Here is a 9,268-nt window from a genome sequence, read left to right as displayed (position 1 = left end):
TCCGGTCTTCCAAAAGTGTAGGGTACCCGGACCGAACCACCCCGAGAGAACACGGAAGGACAAAGACACCCTATAAAATTTTATGATAATGATTCTTAGTACTTTATTATAACCACAGACACTTCTTAACATAGAATCATACTTTAATATGTTCAAATTTTCAAGCTCCAGGAAAAAGAGAATTAATGCATCTCATAAATTATTTTTGATACTTTATTTATGATAAAGAATATGATTTACAATTTAAAAATCATAATTCCTTTAGACATATTTTTGCATACTTTATTGTGAATAACCATGTAAAAAAGAAAAAGGAAAAGAAAGCAAAGTAAATCAATAAGAGGATCCCCTAAGCAACGTTAACACTATGGAGGACAATGTCTCAATAGTAAGCCCAGGACCAAACCCGAAAAGCACTCCCCATTCTAAACCGTCTCCTGTGGTCTTCAACCCGTCTTCAGTTGACTTCTTCCTTACTTCATCCAAAGCAAACAATACAGTTACGCTTAACATCTTACCATACTCAGCAAGCACGTGCCTGGTCGCACGTAACGTTTCAGGTTTAAGACCCAACTTGGCCTCCACTTGGTCCAAAATCGCAGGCCCACCAGGATGTGCAGCCCAAAAGATTGAGTTCCAATCTGTGATACCTAAAGGGTGGAATACCTCAATCAATCGCTTCTCAATATGGTTTGAAATAAGGTCAGGAACTTCCTTCCCAATATGAATCGTAAGTCCGTGCTCGCGAATACTCCCACAAATAGCCCTAGGGCTATTAGGCACCAATGCTAGGGCTGTAGAGACTAGTTCAAATATGGGCTTTTCAACACCAAGAATCGGATCTGCACCAACTATGAGAGATGTAGACCCATCCACAAATAAAGAATGGCTCACAAGAACATTGACATCGGTTTCAGTAGGGCAATGGAAGCCGACGAGAGTTATTTCGGTGCATACAATGAGGACACGAGCACCTTTATTGTTCTCAGTTAGGTCTTTAGCAATACGAAGTATGGTCCCACCTCTATTACAACCTTGTTGGTACAACATGACTCGATTAATAGATAGATCAAGGCCCAAGAGTTGGACAATTTGGTAGCCATGCCCAGGCATGAATGGTCCCATAGTGCTACAACAAATTGAGTGAGTGATTTTTTACTTGGGTTGGCCCCATTCCTCGATGGCTTTGGTTGCAGCTTCCTTGCCTAGCTTTGGTATCAATGTTGCTGCCATCTTACCTAGTATCTAATGAAAGCGCCTTGTATGATTTAATGTTCGGATTTTCTTTCATAACTTCTTTAGTTGTGTAAGTGTGTCACTTTTTTATCATGGTTTTATCACCTGTGTTAATGAAAAAGTAAAATGTGTTTAGTTATTAATCTGTTACAGTTAGCATTGTTCAGTTACTAAGTTGTTTGCAATCTGTTACGTTGTTAGCAATTTGTTACAACAGTTAGATTTAGTTAGGTTTCACTATTTTTGTAAACAGAGCACTATAAAAGTGCTACTTACTGTACATTTATCTTTAAGCTGAATACAATACACTTTCGTGAGCTTCATTTACTTTTCCTTTCCTTTACTTTTTCTTTCTTTTGTCAAGCTTAGGTCAAGAACTGATTTGGTATCAGAGCCATTAGACTAACGTCGAAAATGGCAGATCTATCACAGCTCACTCCCAATCCGAACAACTCTGACCAAAAATTGACTTCCGATTCTGTTAATCTCACAAATACAGCCTCTATGGCTTCTTCTACTCTTCCAATAATCTCCCCAGAATTAACCAAAGACAACTTCAAATTCTGGAAATCGCAGATCTTGTTTGCTACTGGTTCGCATGATTTAGAGGAGCACCTCACCGAGTTAGTTTCTTGTCCAGCTCCATTCATCAAAATTCAAGTCGAGAGTCCTGATGGAGCAACTGAAAAGAAACCTAATCCAGCTCATAGTCATTGGAAGAAAACTGACAAATTGCTTGTAAGTTGGCTTCTTGGATCTATCTCAGAGTCCATGTTTAATGTTTTATCTCAATTTGCTGCTGATATGTGGATAGCTTTAGAAAAAGAATTCCTTACTGAATCAAGAACCAAAACTCTACACATCAGAAATTTATTGCAAAATACCAAGAAAGATAACCTTAGTATCCATGAGTACTTTGTCGAAATGAAGGGATTTGTTGAAGTCTTCTCTGCAAGTGGAATTTTAGTTACAGATGAAGAGTTGCTAAACTACATTCTTGACGGGTTAAACTCTGAATATGATGCTGCTGTAGTAAATATCACTACAAGGTTGGAGTCTAAGTTAGATCCTCTTTCTATCCAAGAAGCACAAATAATTCTGCAAAAATTTGAATTAAGGTTGGAAAAAGCTAGTTTAGCTTTAAATGCGATTATAGGAACTGAGTTTCATGGTGGATCTATACATCTAGCCAATGTCATCACTGATGAGTCTAGCAAAAAATTCCAGAATGTGCAGTCTTCGTTCAATACTGGGCAGAATCAATTTCAACAGTCTCAGCCTCTTGGTTTCACTCCTCATACCCACACACCTCACTAACCTGGCTTTGGAACCCACACACCTCACCAACCTGGCTTTGGAACTAATCCATTTACATCACATAATCAACCTTATTCTCCTCAATTTGCTAGTGGCAGAGGACGAGGCAGGGGAGTTGGAAGATGTAGAATCATTTGCCAAGTTTGTGGCAAAAGTGGGCATCTTGCCGTCAATTGCTATCATCGTTTTGATACAACCTCCTTAGAAGGAGGCAACTCAGTAGGAAGAGGTCAGTTTTCCAGTAACAATTTCCCCAGAACATCAGGAAACTTTCAAGGCTCATCATACCTTCCCTTCAACTCATCACAGTCCTCACAACTTCCCTACAACTCCTATAATTCCTATAACTCCCCTTCATTACCTTATCCTAACTCAGGATCACAAAATACCACTTCAACTTGCTTTCCTACTGGATCCAATACAACTCCAGCACAATCACAAATACCTACAGAATCTCATTCATCCACACCTACTGGACATAACCAAGTGTTCTTATCTCAGACTCATCCACAACACTTAATACATCCCACAGCCAATTATATTGCTGCTCCTTCTACTATCCAAGATGCATCTTGGTATATGGATTCTGGAGCCACCAACCATGTAACATCAGACCTAGCACAACTGTCAATAAATTCTACCTACAAAGGCCATAAGCAGCTCCAGGTCGAAAACGGTGAGTTACTTCCAATTACTCATACTGGTTTTACTACATTACCTTGCCTTTCTAGATCTTTTATCTCAAGCATGTTTTATGTGTACCTCATATCACTAAAAATTTACTAAGTATTTCCAAATTCACTGGAGACAATAGTGTAGTAGTTGAGTTCTTTGCTGACCATTGTGTGATTAAGGACAAACAATCTAAGGTTGTTCTTCTTCAAGGAAGGCTTAAGGATGGTCTTTATCAACTCCAAATTCCAGCTTCACAATCTACTTCAACCTCAAATCAGGCTGTTGGTCCTTCTACCACAGTCTCAGCCTTCAATTCCACAACTTTTTCCACACCACAAACCACCAAGTTCTTGTTTTCTCCATATTCTGCTACTTGTAATAATGATACCAATAATAATTGTTCTTCGAATCTTTCAAGTGATGAACTAAATAATTCTTCCACTTCATTTGTATCCTCTTGTACTGATGACACTATTAGCAATAAAAGTCATATCATTTCATCTATTTCAGTTGCAAAAAGTAGTGGTTTGCTATGGCATAAACGCCTAGGTCACCCTAATGTCGCTGTCCTTGCAAAAATTTTGCAGTCTCTAAGGTTGAATCATACTGTTACTAATACTTTTGAATTTTGTATTGCCTGTCAATATGGAAAACTGCATCAGAATGTATTCCCTAAATCTACTTCTAGAGCTTCACATCCTTTAGAACTTGTATATTCAGACTTATGAGGACCATCTCCCATTCCCTCACCTAAAGGTTTTAAGTATTACGTTCAGTTTTTAGATGATCGTAGCCGTTTTACTTGGATTTTTCCTTTAAAAACAAAATCTAAAACTCAACTTATTTTTAAACAATTTCATAAATTGGTTGAAAAACAGTTTAATACTAGCCTAAAGTGTGTCCAAACTGATTGGGGAGGGGAATATAGGAGCTTAATTTCTTACTTTAGTGATCATGGAATTATTTTTCGACATCCATGTCCCCATACCCATCAACAAAATGGGAGAGTAGAGAGGAAACATAGGTAAATAGTTGAACAAGGATTGACTTTACTTGCTCAAGCCAGCATGCCCTTAAAGTTCTGGTAGTTTGCCTTTCAAACTGCCACCTACCTAATAAATAGGTTACCTACACCTGTTCTGTCTAATCTTTCTCCTTTCCAAGTCCTGTTTAACAAAGTTCCAGATTATACAACTATTAGAGTTTATGGTTGTGCAGTCTATCCTTACCTTAGGCCATACAATTCTCATAAATTTGATTTTCACACTAGTCAATGCACTTTTGTTGGGTATAGTATGCATCACAAAGGATACAAATGCATGGCTTCTAATGGAAAAATTTACATTTGTCAAAGTGTTAAATTTGATGAAACTACCTTCCTTTTTGCTTCCTCCTCATCTTTTTAGTCTCAAACAGCCTCTAATATCTCTTTCCCTGATAATGGTTCAGCTCTCTCTTCTTGCTCTATCATTAATCAGTCCACTCCACAAATACCTGCCTTTCATGTCAAAACCTTATCTCATGTTGTAACTGGTCAGCACTTTTTCCTATCCATCCATGAATGATCAGCAGAACTCATCACTACCACACTCTCCTAGCTTAGCAGATCAGGTTCATAAATTCTCCTATGTCAGTCCTGGTGCTAATCCAATTAGTGAGTCTACTACAGATACTTTAGATTCAGAAAGTTCTACCAAGTCCACTTCAGGTTTAGATAGTCCTACTACCCATCAATCTTCTAAATCTACTACTGTTAGTAGCTCTATAGGTCAAAGCAATTAGTCCACCTCTGTCAGCCTTACACATCACAATAATCAACTTAGTGAGTCCTCTTCTTGTGATAAATCACCTGAACCTATGCATCTTACAATAGATCTTCTTTTTCATACATCATCATTAAAGCCAGCCTCACATTCAGATTCACCTGAGGGCATTAGCCTTGTAGTTGACCTACCAATTGAGTCAAAACCTTTAAATAATCACCCCATGATTACTAAATCCAAAGCCAAGCTTCTTAACTCTATGTTAGTCCCTTCTATCAACACTTCTTCTCATCTGGACACTAGTGAACTAGTAAGTGTTGCTGAAGCACTCTCTCATCCCTCTTGGAAAGCTGCCATGGACAGTGAATTTACTGCTTTACTCTCAAATAACACTTGGGAGCTTGTTCCAACAGAATCTCATATGAATATTGTGGGTTATAAGTGGGTTTTCCCAATTAAACACAACTCGGATGGTTCTATTCAAAGATATAAAGCCCGGTTAGTGGCTAAAGGCTTCCAACAAACTCCGGGGATTGATTATCTTGAGACCTTTAGTCATGTCATCAAATCCTCCACAATTAGAGTAGCACTTAGCCTAGCTATCACCTATGGATGGGACATCCAACAAGTTGATGTAAACAATGCCTTGTTTAATGGGGAACTCAGTGAAACAGTGTATATGACTTAACCTACTGGATTTACTGATCCTGCCAAACCACTCCATGTATGCAAACTGGTCAAGGCTCTGTATGGACTTAAACAGGCTCCAAGAGCCTGGTTTGAAAAACTCAAAACTGCATTTCTGAAATGGGGATTTGTTAGTTCAGTAGCTGATCCAAGTCTGTTTATTTACAAGCTCAATAATCCGGTGGTTTATGTATTAGTCTATGTTGATGATATTCTCTTAACTGGAAGTAGTTCCCAATTAGTTCAAAAAATAGTGCACAAGCTAAAGGATGAATTTGCCTTGAAAACCTTGGGATCCCTTAAATATTTTCTAGGTTTTGAGGTATGCAGATCAGCCTCCAGTATCCATATGTGTCAAGAAAAATATGCCAAGGATTTGTTGATAAAAACTGGCATGATGGACTCATGCTCTACTCCTGTGGTGTTAGGAAACAAACTCACTCTTGAAGACAGTGAATTATTTGATAAACCATCCCTGTATAGGAGCACCATTGGGGCCCTACAGTATTTGACTTTGTCCAGACTTGATATTGCCTATTATGTTAACAAGTTGAGTCAATTTCTCAAGGCTCCTACTCAATTACATTGGCAAGCTTGCAAGAGATTGTTAAGATACCTTAAAGGCACAACCAGCTTTGGGATTCAGTTTCATAGAATTCACAGATTCAGTCTAGAGTGCTTCACTGATGCAGATTAGGCAGGAAATATTCAAGATCGCAGGTCAACCAGTGGTTGCTGCATTTTTCTTAGGCCTAATCTCCTTCAATGGAGTGCTAGAAAGCAGAAGGTAGTAGCTTTATCCTCCACAGAAGCAGAATATAGAGTTCTTGGTCAAGGAGCTACAGAAGTAGCATGGTTCAAAAGTCTATTTTCTGGAATGCACTTAAGCCTCCTCACCATACCGATTGTGTGGTGTGATAATCAGAGTGCTGGATCTCTTGCCTCAAATCCAGTATTTCATGCTAGGACCAAGCATATTGAGCTGGATGTTCACTACATCAGAGAACAAGTTATAGCTAACAACTTAAAAGTCCAATATGTTCCAACTGAACACCAAAAAGCTGACATCTTCACCAAATCACTATCAGCTTCACGATTTGAAATTCTTAGAGAAAAATTGACAGTAGCTGCTTCTCCTATGAAAGTTGATGTTCAATCGTGTAACTCTGAAAAAGAAACTACAGTTATTAGAGGAGAAGGAAACTGTAGTGGTTAAAGAAGAAGTGATAGTGTTCTAAAGTATTCTGATGATCTTTAGTTACTAAGTTGAAAAATTGTAGTGATTAGAGAAGATGTGATATTGTTCTAAAGAAAAAAAAAATGGTAGTATTCTATAGAGCTAGTGTTTTGCAAATGATCTATGCTCTGCTGGTTTTTCCTTTTGGTTAATTGTTCTGCTAATTTTCTTGTGATTGGATGTATTAAGTGTTGTGTTGGATTGGTTGTCACTATAGAGAAGAAATATTTGATGTGAGGTGTATTGCAGAGATTGAATGTTGCATTAGTACTCGGCTGGTGACTGTTACTCCAGTGTAGGAATGTGCTGATATGTGTGATGTGCAGTTTTGATTCTACTTTTATTAAGTGCTCTGCTGGTTGGCTACCATTACAGAGAAGCAATGGCTGATATATGTGGTGTGTAAAAGAATTGTTTTGATATGGTGTATATTGCAGGTGTTGAATGATATTGCTTGAATGTTGCATTAGTACTCGGCTGGTGACTATCACTCCAGTGCAGAAATGTACTGATATGTGTGATGTGTAGTTTTGATTCTACTTGTATTAAGTGCTCTGCTGGTTGGTGCTCTGCTGGTTGGTTGCCATTACAGAGAAGAAATGACTGATATGTGTGATGTGCAGTTTTGATTCTACTTGTATTAAGTGCTCTGCTAGTTGGTGCTCTACTGGTTGGTTGCCATTACAGAGAAGAATGACTGATATGTGTGGTGTGTAAAAGAATTGCCTCGATATGGTGTATATTGCAGGTGTTCAATGATAATGATTTGAGCAGGAGTATACTGCCAGTTGTAGTAAGTGTGTAGAAAAACAATCTGGAAGTTGATAAGTGAGCAGTTGAATGATAATGCTTTGGTGATGTGGTGTGTATTGCAGGTGTATACTGTCAGTTGTAGTAGTTGTGCGGAAAAACAACCTGGAAGTGATAAATGAGCAAAACTCCCAGTTCAGTTTATGGGAGGATGTTAAGGTAGTTAACTAAGTTAGCAAGGAGAACTCCCAGTTTAGTTTACGAGAGGATGTTAATGAAAAAGTAAAATGTGTTCAGTTATTAATCTATTACAGTTATCATTGTTTAGTTACTAAGTTGTTTGCAATCTGTTAAGTTGTTAGCAATTTGTTACAGCAGTTAGATTTAGCTACGTTTCAATATTTATGTAAACAGAGCACTATAAAAGTGCTACTTACTGTACAGTTATCTGTAAGCTGAATACAATACACTTTCGTGAGCTTCATTTACTATTCCTTTACTTTACCTTTTCTTTCTTTTGTCAAGCTTAGGTCAAGAACTGATTACCTGAAATCATTAAATATGAACAGGTTATTTTCAATCCTAAAATTGTTCAATATCTCGAACATAATTAACACTTTGAAAATATAAAAAGCAACGTAAACTAAAAAAACGAAAAATTAGCTAGAAAATAGTATTTCTTACACATGCGCTGCATTTTGTATTTGACCTCGGTCAGGTGCTCGGTATTTGTCATAAGAAAGTAAGTGTCTAGATATGAGCTTTGATCATAGACATTTGGAGGATTTGTTGTTCCAATTGCCATGATTGTGGCAGTGCCTTCAGCACGTTGAGCCTTGCGAACTTCATCCACAGTAACCATTTTAGCTCCAATGAATATATTGCAACTTTAAGTCTTTAAGTTCTTTGAGTCTTGACTATTGTGTCTTTATGATCGAGGATTCATATATTTATACACACTGATTAACTATTAAAAATTATTATTCATTTATCGTCATGTTTTTTAATAATGATTTTCAAAAATATCACGGACCATGTACCCCATTAGAAAATATAAGGGAATGCTAGCTGGATATATATCTGTATACAACAGAATTTGAAGAGATTATTAGCTAGCATTTATTTCGGTTCAAGTTATGTAAAGATCTGGCATATGTGCAGAGAATATTTATTTGATTAATCCATCTTAAGGTTTTTAAATTAATCTTTAATATTTGGTGTAAGTTTTCCGTGATCTAATCAATATGATTTATTATACAATAGGTTATACCTATTTTAATTTCCAAACATGCATGCCCCGAATTAAGTTTAACTAGAGCAAATTAATGATAATGATATTTAAGCTTCAGTGATTAGTTCATTGTTTTCAAGGTCATGGTTTTCTCAAGCACATGCTTTATGGATTTTTTTTTTCTATATTATTTTTAAAATTATTCGGAAAGTGCATCAATGGAGTTCTACGAACATCCATATTATTTTAGTAATAGCATGCTATTGATTCTGAATTTAATAATTAAACACCTCAAATTAGCTAGTTAAATTGGCAAATAGCTTAAAATTTTCGAATTCCTTCCTTTATAGTTAAAGAATTAATTCTATTAAC

General features: G+C 37.0%; 1 pseudogene; it reads right to left on the bottom strand.

Moving 5' to 3' along the window:
* Positions 1–349: 349 nt before the first annotated feature.
* On the bottom strand, positions 350–8,533 carry LOC116126249 (annotated as a pseudogene).
* Positions 8,534–9,268: the final 735 nt, after the last annotated feature.

This window comes from Pistacia vera, unplaced genomic scaffold, assembly GCF_008641045.1.
Source record: "Pistacia vera cultivar Batoury unplaced genomic scaffold, PisVer_v2 Contig104, whole genome shotgun sequence".
NCBI classification, from domain to species: domain Eukaryota; kingdom Viridiplantae; phylum Streptophyta; class Magnoliopsida; order Sapindales; family Anacardiaceae; genus Pistacia; species Pistacia vera.
This window is presented reverse-complemented; position numbering and strand designations above follow the sequence as displayed.